The sequence below is a fragment of the Triplophysa rosa genome, linkage group LG21 (genome assembly GCF_024868665.1).
Source record: "Triplophysa rosa linkage group LG21, Trosa_1v2, whole genome shotgun sequence".
In the NCBI taxonomy this organism is placed as follows: domain Eukaryota; kingdom Metazoa; phylum Chordata; class Actinopteri; order Cypriniformes; family Nemacheilidae; genus Triplophysa; species Triplophysa rosa.
In genome coordinates, this window is record NC_079910.1 from 17,306,543 (window position 1) to 17,325,499 (window position 18,957).

Here is an 18,957-nt window from a genome sequence, read left to right on the forward strand (position 1 = left end):
CAACAGGGTGATTTAAGGTCACTCAGTTTGACGGGGAAGGCAGAGGAAGTGCTGTATATTGACCCGGGCTGATTACCCCGCCGTGCACGCGATACCAAATAGAAAAGCCGAAAAAAAGAAGCAGAGATGCATGCAGAGCTGTGTGAGCAGAATCTCCAATCAGACGCTTTGGAAGAGGACGGAATTGGAAGGGTGGGGGAAGGAAAAAGAGAGAGAGGGAGTGTGCGTTTGGGGGGGATTTCTCTGTGGGAGTGAGAAACTGAGAGAGAGAGAGCGCAAACAGGAGGAGGGGAGGGCTGTGTGTGTGTGTTCGCTGAAGTGAGCGCGTGTGCGCGCGTGTGCATTGCTGCAGTAAGGAGTAGAGGGGGGATGACTGCAGTTCTCGGGCTGATGGAAGAGAGCGTGCCGGAGACGTTCACACGCCGTTGAAACGTTAACCCCTAAGTGCCTCGCTCATTGAGGATTAGAACCGAGGAGAACACCGCAGTCAGGTGTGTGCGGCTCTTGAACGTGCTTTATGCAAAGACGAGGAACCGTGCGGAGCTGGATGGTAGAAAGATTGTTTGGCTGCACTAGATGGTTTGTGACTTAAACGTGAGCGGTGGAGAGGGAAGCCCATTAGAGTCTGGGCTCTGTGATTAGTGGAGTACTGCAGTGTGATTCATACATTTGTGACTGTTGTGCTCTGCTGTAACTCTTTTCAAGCGGCAATTTGCGTTTATGCTGGTGAAAAGTGCGAGTTGGGAGCTCTGAACCCGAGTTGGTGAGTTAAACCGATGTATTAAGTTTTAATCAGCGGTGCTTTGTGTATTCGTTTCATTTGGCGTTTTTAACGGCTTGTGGGTTCCAGCCACTTTATTTGAACTGATCTCTGGTCAGTTTCCCCTTCGCACCTCATTGAGGCTGGAGTTGCGCGCCGGTCATGGGAAGCTGGTCCCGGAGCTGTGCGCAGGGGCAATGTCAAACGGGCGGGTGGCTTTTTTGCCGTGTCCGTGCATGGGTGCAGTGTGTCTTCCTGACTGTGCCCCTGACAGCTGCTGTGTTTCCCCAAGGGGGAAATAGGAACGACACCCTCCTCTGCTTCACCGATCAGAGGTCGAGACAATATGCCGCGGCTCTCCGATACAACTGCTGTAACAGCACATCGTACAGGGAAAGACAATGGAAAGCATTAAAAGAGGTCTGCGGTTGAGCGTAGAGGAGCGAGAGCTGTCGTCCGAATGCACTTTGTCATTGGGGTTTAACCTTGTATTATGTAAAGGAACGCTGTTAAGTTCACGTGCGTGGATGCAAATCACTTTTGGGCGTTTTAAAAGTGGACATCTAGAGAATGATCCACCAGGAAATGTATGATGCCTGGAGGTTGCTCTTGTTTAGCTGAGGAGACCTAACTGAGTTCTCAGTCATGTCTCATTTTGGTATCAAGTTTGTTTCTCTGAAAATTCTACAGGCTTAACCTGAATCAGAATCGTCAAAATACAGTACAATAATGAAGCTATTAAAAACGTGGAGGGCTTATGTTGCAATTGAGAATTTGATGAGATATGTTTGAGCTCATATTGAAATGTCACAGTTTTGATGGCAGGTGTTGTCTTGGCAAATCTGAGCACAGCTGGATATAGTGTTGAGATCTCCACCGAAGCTCTGGGAGTAATCCCACACGTGTCTTTAGGGTTTTTTCCTTAGGTGAACAATTTGAGAGGCAGAAGACTTAAGCAAAGGTCTCCATTTGCTCTCCATTTATGAGTTAGTGATTATATAGGTTGCTAGAAGAATGAAAGGGAACTTCTTTAGATGCTCAGCAGCGCTCTCTCTCTCGGGATTCTCCTGCAGTAGATGGGGGATCACAGGGAGGGGACATTCTCAAGGACGAATGCTGTGTCATCAAGAGCTGGAGTACAGTACAGTGTGCCACTAAGTGCAGATATGCAACGGGCAATTCAAAGCCATGTTTGAAGCTATATCTGCTTATACCCAAAGGAAGATGTTATTTCTCAGAGGTTGGCTCTTTCATAACTCTTTCATAAGATTTGATGGAGTTCTATGTAAGGGTCAGCTAGTCTCAGATGTTTCTCCTGAAATTGCTTAGAAGACATACAAATAGACACAAATGAGATGTAGTTTACTTCAAAATGTACCCCCATTGCCGTTCCATAGTAGAATACAAATTACTATGAGAGTGAATGGGGGCAAATTAACTACTCCTTTTAAACACATGAACGAGTATGGAATTGGGTAAAGTATTGTTTGAGTTCATACTGAGATCTTCAAGACTTTTGATTCCAGGCTTTGGCAATCTGAGGTCAGTTTGTGACATTGTTGAGTTCTCTAACAGAGATTTGGATTTGTGAGATTTCTCAGGGGAAACATATGAGACGCAAACATACATAAGCAAACATTTCTATTTGCTCTCCATTTGATCTCATTAATGTCTAGTCGAGATATTAAAGAGATCTCATGTGTGATTTTTCTTTCTTATGGTAGCTTGGTGATGCCAGAGGAGGCTAATAAACTGCACTGAAGCCGTTTGGACGTTTTTTTTATTCTCTGGAAGCATTTGTGTGGTAATTTTGGGTGTAAGATGATACAGTGTGTGTGTGATATGTGGAATATGATACTGAAGCATTGTGGTTTGTGAAGCTCTAAGCAAGATAGCCACTATCCAAGATGGTCACCATGTTCCTAGTAGTATAGGCTCAAACCAGAGGAATATTGTAGTGCATAGTTTTTGGTTCATTTAAATACAAACTTTCACCAAAACGTCTTTAGGAGAGATAACAAAGGGACAAATCTGAGTAGTCCAGATAATTTTGGCCTTTGAATGTGTTTTGAAACGTTTGAGTTATTATAAAAGTCAATTACTTGACAGTATACGCTATGGTGTGAGACATTGCTAAGATTCCTTCTGAAACTCTGAAGGAGTCACAATCGAGGTATTTCTTTCAAAAGACGAATCTGTGAAGCAGGAGGCTTACACAAACGTCACCGTTTGTTTATTGCTCCATTATTGTCTAGAGATATTATGAGATCTCATTTGTGATTTCCTGAGGGAAGGGATTTTGGGGTGTTTATTTAACTGATGTGATGTTTTCTGTAATTCATTATAGTTGTTTTGTTTTTTAGATGCAAAAATATTGTTTTTGTTCGTTCCTGTCTGCAATCCTACTATGTTTAACTTCAAAATATTTCGAATACAGCTATTACATCTATTTTGTAAATACACTTACAGTCAATTCTAAAAAGTATGGTGCTATATAAAAACAGTTTGAGTCTGATACAGCAACCATAAACATCACATAAAACACAGCCACTATCATCTATCATCTCTGTTTCCCATATGCTCTCAGATCACAGTTGTGTGTGGTGAAATCAGCTCGATATGAGATAAGTAATGGTCAGTACACTGGATCATACTGTAGACGGCAGGAGGACATTATTTTGTACCAGCCCTTCGGGATTGTGTGGTCAATTCAGACAGATGCAGAAATATAATATATCACATCTGATTTATGAGGAGAAACTGTCTGTCGTTCAACTGTCTGTCGTCTGTCGTTCTGTCTGTCGTTAGGTTTTTTTTGCACATCCATAACAGGAGAACAATAGCTCCCCAGAGAGGTGTCCCCACCAGGCTTCCTAAGTTGCTTAAAGCTGACATAAAACAGAAGTAGCGATAGTCTTTTTTCCGAAACGTGACATATGTCAGAGTGAAAAAAATTACGTGGGGCGGGACTTGATTTCATCCATTGAGAACTGACTGGATCGTTGTAAGTTGTGCATTGATAACAAAATTGAGGCAGATCTTAACTTTTGACTTTTTTAAATAATGAGGCGCACAGATAAGTCATTCATAAAAATAGCAATACAATATTCCATTAAAAAGATGAGAGTTGTCAATTTCAATTTTATGGGGACTTTAACCATCAAGACTTACCTGGTCAACTAGGTTCAACAGAGATACCTTTTAGCAGCATGGCTAGACGGGTCCTCCAACCAGACTGGCATCAAACCAGAACTAACCTGCTAAAACCAGTCTCGGTTCATCATGGATGTTGATGCTGGTTTCTTGTCAAAAGGGCTGTCAGGTCAGGTCGATCTTCTCTGTGCTGTTACCGCTGATGCTGAGAGTGGTCGTCATCTGCGATGTGACTGTGTCTCTCTGACACCTGTGAGAAGCAGAAACCAGTGAGAAACTATTGTTACTAATTAGGGATGCATCAATCAGATATTAATTAGCAATCTTACAGAATCGGACATTGCAAAAAAAAGAATAACAAAATGTGATACAATCTGAAACTACACTCTGATGTAATGGTATCGAGCCGTCCATGTAACTGATTTGGTAGATGTTTACCACTAAAACAGGGTGTGGTTGCTCTGGTGCAATCAGAACTTATTGCCCTCCAAAAATACAGCTGCTTAGTTGAACAGCCATAGGGGCGGCAACAACTTGAAAGATACAATTTGTAATTAATGAGACGGAGCAGCTTTACCCTCAGGACAAAGCATTGAGGCTACAACAAGCCTGTGAAACATGTGGAAAGAGTCCGATGTACTTTGTTGTAAGACATTCGTTGTACAAAAGAACAGATTTTTTGCATTTAGAAAGAAAACCTGATTTCAATTCATTATTTAATGCATTTCTTAATCTGAGATGGGATTTTGCATACAATATGCCATGTGAAACATTTTTCAAGAACAAAAATGTCAACCCTCCAGGTTTGTTTGTGTGTCCAGCTTGGCCAAAGTGCCACAAGAAAGCTCATTAGTAGCAAACAGAAGAGGCCTGGAGCCACGGTATGTGCAGAAAACGCTCATTTTCATCTCGCTGAGCTTAATCAGAAAAGATTTCAGTGGAAATGTTCAACCATCAGTTATGAAATGCCCCAAGACGTGTTTCTAATATGGAGAATGAGGAACGCTCAGATTCACGGACACTGTGTGGTTGTGTCTGTCCTTGTATTCACTGCCAGATGATATATATGTACTGTTTTTTTAACCATGGGATTTCATGTTCATTGTTCTGTCGTCTGCTGTAGGTCAGAGATTTTCAACTTATTTCAGTCACGATCGGTGAGGCTCATCCCTTCAGCATTATCATTACATAACATGTTTTCCTGTAAAACATCCCTAAAACAATAGTGATTTTACTTTAGGATATTATATATTTGGTTTCATCAAATATAGCTGGACTTTTTAAGTGCTATATTTTCTACACAATATGCAAATATTCTAATTTAGCCAATCTAGACCAAGAAAGAAAAATACAGATGAGATTTCATGAATGAGATTAAATGGAGAACAAATTGAAAGTTTTGCTAAAGTCTCAAATATTTCTACTGAGAAAAATGTCAGAAATCTTACAAATGTCTCCATTGCATGTCTTTAAAATGGAGGTCTCAAAAATTTGACAAATTCAGCTGCAAGTCTGCAATCAAAAGTCAATGTTATTGAAGATCTCATTATGAACTCAATCATTTCTCATCATACAGTATTTACCCAAATCCAGATTAGTTTACATCTACAACCTATATTAAGTTAACATATCCATACTGTTTGTGTATTCTAGCTATTGTCTCATTTGTTTCTTGATTTCTAAGCAATTTTATGAGAAACATCTGAGACTGAGTTGATACTTAAAACAGCGCTAACACACGCAGTTTCTGCCAATCTCATATTAATCTTGAGTACCTATAGAGTAGTATTGCACACTTCGTATCTTCAAAGAGTATTTCATTTGATCACATTTATAAAAGAGAGATACAGCTGTACGGTTATTTCCGAAAGCATACGGCACGTGCGGGGGGGAGGGGTAGGCTGAACTAAAGCACGTGCGCACCCAATGCCAACAAAATATAAACATCAGTTTCACTCAACCCCGTGCAGTTCATGTCCGGCATCTTTTAGCGCTGGGACGGCTCCATATATCAGTTTCAAACGATCTCCAAATCCAGCGTTATATCCACCGTTTATATAACATTCATCACCCAAACGCAGTGAACAAACAAACACCTGAACTTCGCGAACGTATGCTCTCTCTCTCTCTCCTGCACACAAGTGAAAGTGACGTCTGCGCATGCTCCTTCTCCTGCTCTCCTTGCTGCCGCGTGCTTTTCCAATAAGAATAAGAATTGTCCAATAAGGTACTAAGAAAAATTGTTACGAAACAGTTTTATATGTTCGAAAAAAAACTTTCCGAAACCTGTACGATCGCTGGGGGAGTGTATCGAGCACAGAAATACTACGTAATACGCCCAACTCGTTTTTTGACAAGTTGACCATGTTAAGCATGAGAAGACAGCACGTTTAACATTGTAAAGAAGTCAGAATGCATGACACACCGTTGCACCACCCCTTCAAAAGAAACACAGAAGACATCTTCATGAAATCTCCTAAGCTATAAAAGAGCAACATCTGAGCAAAACCATTTTCCTCTAGGCCTAGGGTGTCATTTTCTATATACAGTAACAAATGTTCTGCTACGAGTGCCTCCACACAAGGCAACAATTGCATCATTTTTGTTTTGTTTATAGGAGCTGAAGTCATTACCTACACGATTTGTAATGGGTATAAATTACAGATGTATTATTTAAATAATATCGTTGCAATTTTATTGGTATGAAATCTTTTCTAGTATTGTACCCTGTGTAATGTGCTGCAGGACCCCCGTGGTCCTGTACATGCACCCCTGCTGTAGCCTTTCATACTGTCAGTGAATGTGACTTCAATTCCATTATTTTCATCCTTCCTGCATACATCCATAGTAATGGAATGGCTGAGAGCAGGAAATCCAGCTCAAGTGGAAGATTGGTTGTATTTATTTTCGTTGTGCTTGTTTATATTTGTTCCCAAAATTGAAGTGAGCTGATTGAGGTGGCATTTAGATTTTTTTTCTGCCGAAAGTCGCTGCATTTCTTTTTTCTTTCTGTCGTATTTGCTTAATGTTGGAACATTTTGTTACTGTGGTGCAGCGGCACAGAAATATGCTCTGCTGGTGAGTCCCCGGTACGGCTCCAAGTCACAGTAGAATGAATGTGCGCCCTACTTTAAAACAGAAATGTATACATTGCGCAGATGCTTTTATAAATATTGAGATACAAACCTTTGTGTTTCTACCAAGTTGAGCTGTAGGAAGACCTCTTAGGATTCTTTATTTGACTTTATATTACAAAACAAGAATAATTTGAATACCTATATAATTAGTTGGCATTTAGTGTCTAGACGTAAAAGATCTTTACTGTTTTTGTTTCTGTAAATGCGTGAGATGCAGTTGAAGCAAACGTCCATCTCTCTTTTGCTCTCTCTCTCACCCTCTCTTTCCTTCTCTTTGATTTAGTGTTTCATTTTCTTGTCCAGCGCGGATAGAGGGAAATATAATTAAATATCAGCAGTAAGCCTTCTGCTCATTTTTGCCTCTTTAAATATTTACATGGCTACATAGACATATAATACAGCACCTGTGTGTTACAGTAACAGTTTGTGTGGACATTTCAGAACGGGTTGTTTTGTGAAGCCATCTCAATGTAATGCTGGCATTGCAATAAGGCCGTTCTTGAATAAAAAAGTTATGCAAAATATATTGAACCCTGACTAGCAACCAGCGTGTAAGCATAGCAAAGCACCGTTTCTTATTTAAGTCTTAAAGGCACAGCAGCAAACCAAAGTTAGGGTGAATAACATTTGATGATAACATTTTGAATGCTTTAATGCATTTAGTGCAAGTGAAAAACTCATTATGAATGCATCACATTTACTTTCTGTTTACAGTTTGTACGAAGTCATTCATAAATCAAAATAAATAAGCATTTCTGCCCCGTCAGCAGCACAGAATACAATAATTTGAGTGATTTATGCAAGTGATTTTGTTTAAGGTTGAAGTTGGTCAGCCGGAGCCTGTTTGCAATGCTTGTTAATTTAATTGTAGAAATGTAATTAGTTAGAGCTATTGCTCTTTGAGGCGACCGTTGCTGGGAAAAGCCTCAGGTCTCGAATTGTGCTACTCAGAATCACACACACATCCTGATCTTGTTTCAGGGTTTTCATTGTGATCGAGCGCTTTAAAATCCCTACGTGTGATGCAATAACGTGCAACTTTGATGAATGATCTGGAAAATGTTTTTATTCGTCATAGGCAAAATGAAAAATAAGAGCTTTAGTACAAGCTCAAAGTAATGCAGGAAAAATGCAATTGGCACTTGGCCCATGTTCACATGAGATCTGCTTTTTGGATGATCATATGATCTAACTTGTATTTTTTTTCATGAATCTGATTTAGACTATGACTAGCTGGTTTGTTCAATTGACTTATTATAGTTAGTCCAGACATTTGTCTGCTTGTTAATCTTGTTTTGCGTTGTGACACCTGGACTTGAACTTGCAAAATGAATCACAGCCGCACAACATTTATTATTGTCTTTTTTTGTATCGTTGTCACAAAGTGTTATTTTGGACCAAAGGATAAATGTTTGGATGGTTAACCAAGGGATAAAGGTTTTTCCCTGCTGGTAAATGTCACAACTACAATATCCGGATCAAAAAAGCATATTTTTAACAGCCATCTAAAATATATCTAAAATTTCTTAAATGTTTTTTGGAGAGCTCTTAATTATTTCCCTAACAGCATTTTCAGTCAGTGCCAGCATTTTTATCATATTCACAGAACTGTCTTGACCCCCCTAATATTTTGTTCTATAAATGTGCAAACATTTAATATACAGTATATAAAAAACAGAGCCTTTGCTTTAAAGGGGTCATATGACACGGCTAAAACAAATATTATGGTTTGTTTTAGATGTAATGCAATGTGTCTACACCATTTAAGGTTCAAAAACGCTGTATTTTCCACATACCGTCATGTTTGTATCTTTTGTATGTTTGTACACGCCTCTCTGAAACGCTCAGATTTTTTACAAAGCTCATGGCTCTGAAAAGCGAGGTGTGCTATGATTGGCCAGTTAACCAGTGCATAGTGATTGGTGGAATACTGCAAGCGTGTGACGGAAATGTAACGCCTCTTACCATATTTGGAACATCAGGTTCCTCTTCAATTGTACTGACAGGTACGCCCACCTTACTTGCATATACATTTGGGCGGTCTTAGTCAAATCATACCACCAACTGTCGTAGATTTGTGGGGGTGTGGTTACACGAGGCGTTTCAGGCAGGTCTGGTTGAGCATTCGCTTTTAGATAGAATGCATCTTTTGTTCCCACACTTTCATTTTTGCAATTGTACGTGTCTAATACATACATTGGCAACTTATAACACACCAAAGACACAGAAAAACACATATTCGCGCCATATGACCCCTTTAAGAAAAAAATGCTTGAGTGTTGTTAAGTTTAAAAAGAAGCTAAGAAAATAGCATTTTTGTCAAAGATTTTCTCCAGATAAAATTCAGTGCGATGATCAAATTCTGAATGACGGTAAAAACAAAGAGTATTTGCTTGTTTTGGGATCCATAGATGTACCTGTACTTTTTCAGAAGATGCAAAACAGCATGCCCTGTCTTGTAACAATGAAAACATGGAAAGCAATAACTTGTGAATGAAGCGAAAGCATGGTATCGTAAATGACAGAAAATCTTGTCAATGGCTGGAAAAGAGTTAAAAGCATGAAATGAACTAGAAGGCTTTTCTGTCTGTCTGGTGGAAGGGACATTTTATGTTGCCCCGCCAAAAAATCACCTTCAATGGCATTATAAAGAAAAAGCGAAATTTTATGGTGCCTGTTGAACTCCATTATAAAACAGTCCTCGTATCAAATTTCTCTTTCTGTTTGACAGCTATAAAAAGGCTAAATTCATGACATGTTGGGTCAGCCATGGAAAGCGCTGACCCAACAAGTCCAAAGGAATTATCCTGCTGAGCCACGGCATCACCGGTCACTATGTTTCATTTCTCACATCGATGAGCCCACGTTACCGAAAAACCAGCCCGAATTAATCCCACCATAAAGAAGGAAAGCTGCAAGCTAATGTACAGCCACCACTGTAACTGTGTTGTTGTGTTCAGGCCTGAGATGAGGTGAAGGTATTTTGGTAGTTTTCTCACGTTGGGGATAAAGTCCTGGCAGACGGCTGTGGTTAGGGACTTGGAGACTGGTTGTGAGAGCCAGTGAGGATGCCAGGCCTTGGTCCTTTGACTGTGATGTTTTAAATTATCTGTCAGCTGAGGACATGAGTTTTTCCGCGAGACACACCCAGGGTTATGAGCCAGAAAGACACTTACCAGTCTCCCAACCATAGTTATTAAGTACAAAGAATGAAATGATTGATTACACAGAGACTACAGGTGCGCTCTTTTGTTCAGAGCCCTTAGCATCTCTCTTCTGTTCCAAAAGACCACATAAGCTAATGATATGTCGTTTTTAAAGGGCTGCCCAACGATTAATCGTATCCAGAGTAAAAGTTTGTGTTTACATAATATATGTCTGTCTGTGCACCGTGCATATTCATTTTGTATGCATATACACACACATGTACACACAAATACATACAGTATATTTTGAAAATGTTTGCATGTATATATGAAGAGTTTGGTTCCAAAAGGAGATTACTCCAGTTTAAAATTTTTCAAAAATCTTTTTTTGTGCATTCCAATTAATATCTATCAATCTGAAGTTGGTTTGTTTTGATTTAAGCCATAATTACAAAAAATACAGCTAACTAATACAAGAAAACAATAAAAACATGATAACATAATAAAAAACATGATTTTTGAAAAATAAAAAAATGGATTTCAATTTGGAACCAAACTCTTCATATATTTATATGTAATTTAAACATTTAATTCTAAACATGTGAGTTAGCCACGCCCATAGATTTACATATCATGGTATACACAGACATCTAATTCTGTCGCAAAGGTATATACCTTCATACCACCCAGCCATATACTGTAGGTGTCTGTAATGTAATTCTTCAAGAGTCACACCGAGGCCCTCTTATTTCTTGTCCTATTACGCGTTTGGCGTAAAAGGTGATTTTACAATTTAGAATGACAATGAAATGGATCTGTTGAAATCTGGGCAGGTTGTGATGTTGTGATCTTTGTGTGGCAGCCTATTGCTTGTGGGTTTTTTAACACGTAGTAGCAGTTGCTGTAGTGGTGGAGTTGGAAGGTCAATCTCTTAAGTATTGGGGGGTGCCGAATACAGATAAAGTGTAGTGCTGGACTTTCATTTTTCTTATTCTAGTCATCTTTTATTCTAGAAAGGGAGGAGCTAAAGTGATGATTAAACTCGTACTGATTGGCTAGTATCTAATGATGCCACGCTGGCACAGGAACAAGAGACATCATGCAGCCATAATAGATGTAATTAAATCACTGTAACATCAGCGTGTGTTGGACTAAAATCAATGTCTAATACAAGCTACAATGTCAAACTTTATTCAAGTCGAATTTGATCCATACAAGGACACAAAACATTGCTTTTTGTGCTTAACTGTACACAATTGATTCTACAGAGACCACCCACACCACCAAACGTTTGGCAGGAACACAATAAGAGCTACCAAGAGTTTTTGTGTTTTGTTTTAGGCACATACTGTACAGTATATTGTGTAACACCACATATGTAATGGAGGACAATGGTTATTATTATTTTATTTCTTGGTTGATTTGAGCTATTTCTATTGTGCCCTGGGATGGACAAGCCACCTGTCCAGGTTGTGTCCCAGCTAACATCCATGATTCTGGAATTGGCTCCAGTGTTTCCCATGATCATATGCAGGATAAGCAACAAAGAAAATGGAAGGATAATTTCGTGTTTTTTATTTGCACCTTGTTTTAAAAACAATGAAGAGCTAAATCGTCAAATGTGACCCTGGACAACAAAACCAGTTTTATGGGTCAATTTTTCGAAATTGAGATTTTTACATGATCTGAAAGCTGAATAGTTAAGCTATCTATTGATGTATGGTTTGCTATGATAGGATATCATAATCAGAGGCACTGTAGCAGGCCATCCACCAAGTTTTTATATATTTGGGGTAGGAAATTTACACAATATCTTCATGAAACATGATCTTTACTTAATATCCTAATGATTTTTGGCATAAAAGAAAAATCGATCATTTTGGCCCACACAATGTTTTTTTTTGGCTTTTACTACAAATGTTCCCGTGTTACTTAAGACTGGTTTTGTGATCCAGGGTCACAAATTACAAAAACATGTCAAGATCAAATTCAAAATGTAATAATAAAAAAAGAATAATGTTTTGCATAAATGGAATTGGGTCGGTTTTAAAACAATCAATAATCAATTTTAGTTTGTTTTGTGACATTATTTTAATAACAATTTTATTCAATTTGTAAAGACGTTTCGTTTGAAAGAAATGGCTTTATTTACTTTAAGCAAAACTTTTCATATTTAATTTCATATTTCTTTTCTTTATTTGACCCAGGGTTGAATCAGATTCAGTGAGTCTAGGGATCATTCTGGACTGCAGCATTCTTGAGAAGCAAGAACTGCAGTGAATACAAAGTGTGTGGATTGTATAGAAAGAACTCCCACACGGCACAAGACAAGTTTGGCAGATGCCCTGAAGCAATTATCATTATGGAGTTCAGCACTCATATCCAGTCGCACCGCTGAAGGTTTGATTTGCTCTGCCAAATGAACCAGGTCCATTCTGCTCCTTCTGTTCCTAGATCACTGTTTATTTGTGCCAGCTCAAGCTTTGTGTGAATCAAATGCGTCATTACAGCCAGTAGGCTGGAATGCAGAAAAGTTTTAGTCGAGTGACATTTGGCGTTATCATTGTTTCATATTGACCAAGTGGAACTGTGCAAAGCAAAAACTCATGACAGTGAGACAGACTCAGTACATATATTGAAATATATTTAAATTATCTGTAAATATAAGTAAGTTTTGTTAATATCACTTTTGCAATCATCGGTAGATATCACGTTTGTGATTGTTAATATCATATTTGCGCGCATCAGTTAATAACATTTGTGATCATCAATAAATATAATTTCGCAAGAACCAGTCACATTTGTAACCTTTAGTAATATCATATTTGGGATGTATCACAGCTGGCAGCATCTGTAAATATCACATTTGCAAATATCAATAAATATCACATTTGTGATCATCAGTAAATGTCACATTTGGGAACATTAGTAAATGGCACATTCGGGGCCATGAGTTAATATTCCATCAGTAAATATGCGAGTATCAGTAAATATCACAGTTGACAGCATGAGTAAATAGCACACAAGCATTCTGCAATAAATATCACATTTGCGATCCTTAGTAAATATCATAATTGGGATCACCAGTAAATATCACATGTGTGAGCATCAATAAATGTCACATTTGCGACAATCTAATCACATTAGCAGTAAATATTCACTAAATATCACATTTGAGAGCATCAGCAAATATAACAGTTGCAAACATACTGTATGTAAATATCCCATTTGCACATATCAATAAATATCACGTTTAAGAACTTTGGTACAGTTTACTTTTGTGATCATTAGTAAATATCACATTTGGGAATATCACTAAATATCACATTTGAGACCATCAGTAAACATCACGGCTGGGAGCATCAGTAAATATCTCTTTTACTGTCATTAGTAAATATCACATTTGGGATCACCAGTAAATTTGCAACCATTAGTAAAATCACATTTGTGAGTATCAGTAAATACCACAGTTGTGATTATCAATGAATATCACATTTGTGGCCATTAGAGTACTGCAGAATACAGTTGTTTATATTGCAGATTTGCATTATATGATGCAGTTTAAGGATCAGTGCTTTGTGTATGAGAGAAATGGGTTAAAAACACAGTTGCATAAATCTTCCTCTTTACATGCCCATTTATTTAATTATAAGTGTAATAGTTATCCAAATCCAACATTTTCTTTTCTTTTCTTAAGAACCCAGACTTGCTTTGGGTTCCTGCTTATAAATTGACAGTATCTGTCTCAATCCTCTGACTCTCTAGTCCACGCAAAAAATCTCATTATTCCTCGACTTTGTTTTCAAAAAGCAGATCTGCTGTATCCACTGTATATGTTTATTTGATCGTATGTATTTACAAAAAGTGTGCTGGCAGTGGCACCTATAAAACAGCAGGAGAATGTCAGAGAGCTGCAAAATCACTGTGAGTGCAGTGAACATAATGGCTCCCATAAAAGCAAAGTGTCTGTTGTCCTCTGAGCGGCATGCAGTCACCCCCAGAGCAAAGACACGGACACAAGATTCTCATTTACTTCATATCCTCCCTCTCTCTCTCTCTCTCTCTCTCTCTCTCTCTCTCTCTCTCTCTCTATCTGTCTATCTCTACAGTATCTCTCTTTTACTGTGTATCTCTCTCTCTTTCAGTACAAAGCAGGAGGGTAAATCTCCATCTCAGGGAGTCCAGTGATCATATCACTGTGTTAAACACACACACACAAGACACTCCAGAGTGCGGAGAAGAGGTGAGAGGTGGCAAACGTTGCCTGCCATTTTAATTAAGGTCCGGTTTGAAACATTGTCAGCGACGGGAATAAAATGGGGCGAACAAGGACAAACAACTACAAACAAGTACAACTGATTTGCATTTAGACGTAACATAGCCAGGTGTATAGTATAACAAAAAAATCATTACATTGCATAAACAATTCACATTTATATGAGGAACAAGGTATTGCTGTCCACTTCTGTCATGATAACCCTAGCACAAAAAGAATGTAAGAAATCACATTTTTAAAGCCCATTCGTAGATTTTTTAAAAAGTCACCATGAAACGGAAGTTGCGATTGACTTCTTTTCCATATCGTGACGTATATCCGAGTGAAACGGCTTCTGAAATTAGAAAAAAATATTTGTTTGTTGTAAGTTGGGCCTGGAGGGGAGGGCTAAAAATGCCTGGCCATTGGAGGGTCAGTATAGTCCTACCCCATTTTTGCTGTAACATCATGTGGTGAAGAGTTGTTGATGAGAGGGGAAAGGGAGCTTAATGTTTTTGATTAAAGATTACAAGTGCAAATGAATAAAAATAATAATGGTGTGCACGGATAAATCATTTATAATAATCTGTGTAAAACACTTAGAATTTCCCTCTTTGATTTCACGGTGACTTTAACTGTTAATTTAACAGATTGCATCTTCCACAATCTCCAGTTTTGGCATTATGTCTAAAAACATTGATATCCTGAATGGTGATTCTCTTGGCTTCTTATTAACACTTGTAATTAAAGGTGTTGGACAGTTAGGGCCACTTGTGTTGACAGACGGCACAAAGACATTTCTCCCAAGATGCTAATCTGCCTCTTGTTTATTACTTTACGCTCCTTTGGAGGATTAGCAACAATTTGTCTGTAATTTTCTTATTCATTGGGAGCGCCTGAGCCGTTTTAACACAATAATTTGTCAACCAGTTGAAATTACCTTGGGATTGTTAAATCATCAAATTTCCTTAGATCACAGGTCTCTCTGTTTTCACCATGAATAAGTAATATTATATAATTGGACAGCTGTAGGTTGGTTACAAGCTGTTTAAACAAGTGCATTATTTGTCAGTATTTGTTTAATCTTGAAATTGGTCCAGACTCTGAGTCATTCTGTAAATATGTTGAGATTGAAGGCTATTACATTGCAAGGTCTTCTTGAATTCATGCAGAGGAGGAGTTCTTCTTCTGATATTCTCAGGTCTTTGCCTCTGTCCTTGCACTGCCCACAGTATTTTGGCGCAAATTCATTTATCACTTGGTAGAAGAAAGTATGTGGAGGCCAAATGTGGCCAGTGAGTTATGGGCAGCAGTGATTTATTTGCTGTCTGGATAATTAAAGGTGTCATGAATTGAGAAATCAATTTTAACCTGAGCTTTTGTCATATAAAAGCTCATCGTATTCAAACGAACATCCTGCAAGTGTCAGAACTGAAGACGTCCTTGTTACTGAAATGACAACTTTTATTGACACCAGGCCCAGCGAACGCCAGGTCCTGGAATGTACCTATCAATGACATCATTGATAGATTGAACGCCGCCTCCACAGAAGAATATCAACGACTACTTCTCTAGCCCCGCCCACTGGTTCGCGAATGACTTAAGGCATGTACACATAGTACACACTCCCGCATTTGTGATGATTGACAAACTGGTAACCATAGCGACATATTTTTCGGCTAAAGATCTGTTTTGTCCGTCAGTTTAAGATAAACCGGTGATATGCTCTTTTGCAGTGTTGCCATGTTTGTTATTAATAAGCGCTTTTATGCTTGTTGTTTGGTCTTAGATCAAAAAGCCTCGGCACTTAGGTCTTAATAAATGGTAAGTTGCAAATTTTGAAATGTATATAAAATGTATAAACAATTTGCATTTTAAGATTTATTTTCTTCTTGTCTTTATTTGCTCATTTTTTTCTGTGAAGATCTTTAAAAATAAACTTAAGCGAAGGGCTCTCGAGAGCTGCTGGCCCCGTGTCATATGTGCAAAATTGCGAACTTCTTTCACTGTTATTTTTATTTAGAGCGACCAAGCAACAAACATGCAACATTGTGCAGCGCCTGGTTGTGGAAGAACACAATCGTTTCCTTTGGATTCTGATATTAGGAATGCGTGGTTGAAGGTTATTTTTAAAGACGTTCCAGCTCACATTGGTGAAACATTGAGAGTTTGTTCGCTTCATTTCACTGTGGATTCCTTTGTAAACAAGGCACACGCGATGCTGGATTTGCAGAGAGACTGAGATTAAAAAGCAATGCTGTGCCGTCAATATTGAATCCGACCGGAATCTTATGTGAGTAAAAACATATGTACGATGCGTCACTATTGCTTCGTTAGAGATCGCTTGATATGTCCTGATTATGTGTAACCTACGTGTCTAACCAAGTTCACAGAAGGCTCCAACTAAGCAAGTAACTTGTCAAACAGACACACAGAAATGTGCATCACAGGGCACACTGCTGTCTTTTGGAACTGTTATCCAATCATAGCAGTGGGCATTTACTTCCAAGTCTTCAATGCGGCCCGCCCTTAAAAACCGAGCGTTTCTTGAGTCGGCCTCAAGACCAGGGTAGAAAATAGCCTATTACTTATTTTTTTATGTTTTTGAATGTAAAAACCACATGAACGTCATACGTAGACCTCAGACAACAGTATAAAATGATTAAAAAGGCCAGTTCATGACACCTTTAAGAACTTTATAATAAATTTAGGAACCAAACTGTCAAACGTATATAGGCAATGTTGATCAAGAAGGCAAGTTTCACATTCAGCTTTATGTTCTGAGTTTATCATTTTGCTTGTGTTGACGCTATGCAGTTCACTATTAAATGAAAATTCTTTTATCGTTTACCACTCTTATGTCATTGTAAACCTGCATGATATTTTGAAGAATGTTGTACTAAATCAACATTTTCCCCCATTGACTTTCATAATATAAACACAAAACCACTGAGACATAATATCTTCTTTTGTGTTCCACAGAATAAAGAGTCATACACAGGTTTTGAATGACACTAGGATGAATAAATGATGACAGAATTTTTAGTTTTGGGTGTGTCCTTTTAGTTTGTATGCTGAATAATTTTGGCAATGTGCTGGGTTTCCATTTGAAATCTGGATTTTGTTCAAGTTTTGTTTTTTAAAACATATCTTTCACAATGAATATATCTTTCACAATTTGTTGTGCAGCTATATTTTTTCTTTTTTAAAGATGTTTAATTATTTAAATTAGTGGGCCTCAAAAAATTCCAAGGGTGACTTGTGTAAAGACATAGTAAGCAGTAAAATAAGCCAAAATGAACTTAAAATCAAGATATGTCTTGTTATTTTTATCACAAATATAGATCTTTATAACAAGCTCTAGAATATTTTATTGGGTAGAAATTTTAAGTGGGGGAACTTTAAAAACTGTTGTGGACAATAGTGAGGTTATTCGACTGGTGTGTAAGAGAGAGAGTGCTGGGTGCAGTTGTGACTCACAGTGGCTGTATCCATTGTTTTCCGTCTGTTTTCATCTTCTCTTTAGTGGAGCTCTTCCTGCAGTGTATCTGTGGAAAACTCGACTTACGCAATGTTACATTGCATAACGGCAGCATAGCACAATTCTGCCATACCGTCTCAGAAAAGGAACGGGTCCTTGAATTATAAAGCGGCTTATCCTGTGAATTTTGTCAGCTTCATTAAATTATTCACGCGCTGCAATGGGTAAAGACAGGCTCTTACCCGCTGGAGCAGGGAATTGATGCTTGGAAATTGAGAAATCCTTTTTTGTTTGCCTATATCACAGTGTTTTTAATAAAATGGGAAGGCAGAGTCTCCTTTCGTTTAGTTGATCATTTCTCGCGGAGTGGGTGGCGGGATTCACATATTTGTGTAGAATTTGAATTGCCACTTTTGTATTTTCAGTGAGCAAAAACTTCAGAGCTGCATTTGATTTTTTTTCTTTTAAACATTTATTTATATTCATACTTATCCATCTAACTGCGTATTAATAATAGTTTACGCTTGACGTGTCCGACAGTTTGACATGCTAACATTTCTATGAGTGTATTTGTATGCTAATTATAGTGTTTACAGTTTGTATGACCTCATATTAAAGTTGCAATCTGTAACTTTTGCCTGTATATCGCCCTCTCTGCAACTTAAAATTGCAGGTTACTTTACATGATTTTATGTGTGTTAAGATTAGATGATGTAAAAGTGTCAATTCCTGCAGCTTCAACATGTCTTCATGAAAAATGTTGCTCTCAAAAAATATTTTATCACACCGCAAAACCATTTAGATGAACTGGGGTAACTTGTAAGGTTTACTTGTTAAATGTTGATGTGAATTAATGTCCACTTTCATTTGTCAACTTATTAATAAAATTCAACTTGCTGACAAGTACTATGTCGCCTTTCACATTATCAGGCATGTTTTGATAGTCAAGAAATCAGATAGCGTGTGACATCACGTTGACCGTCATCACTCCCTCAGTAACTGATTATATCAGCAACATTTGCAAG

The 18,957-nt window shown here is 38.2% G+C and overlaps 1 protein-coding gene across 3 annotated transcripts in view; it reads left to right on the forward strand.

The window, feature by feature from the left end:
* Positions 1-298: 298 nt before the first annotated feature.
* Positions 299-18,957, forward strand: part of syt2a (synaptotagmin IIa) — a 42,232-nt gene continuing 23,573 nt past the window's right edge. Inside the window, exon 1 of one of the 3 annotated variants that reach the window (XM_057319222.1) lies at positions 299-491. The gene's annotated coding sequence lies outside the window, so the exon portion shown is untranslated. Of the gene's footprint in view, positions 492-514; positions 764-18,957 lie in introns of those variants that run through there. The other 2 variants (XM_057319224.1, XM_057319223.1) reach the window with 2 other exon arrangements.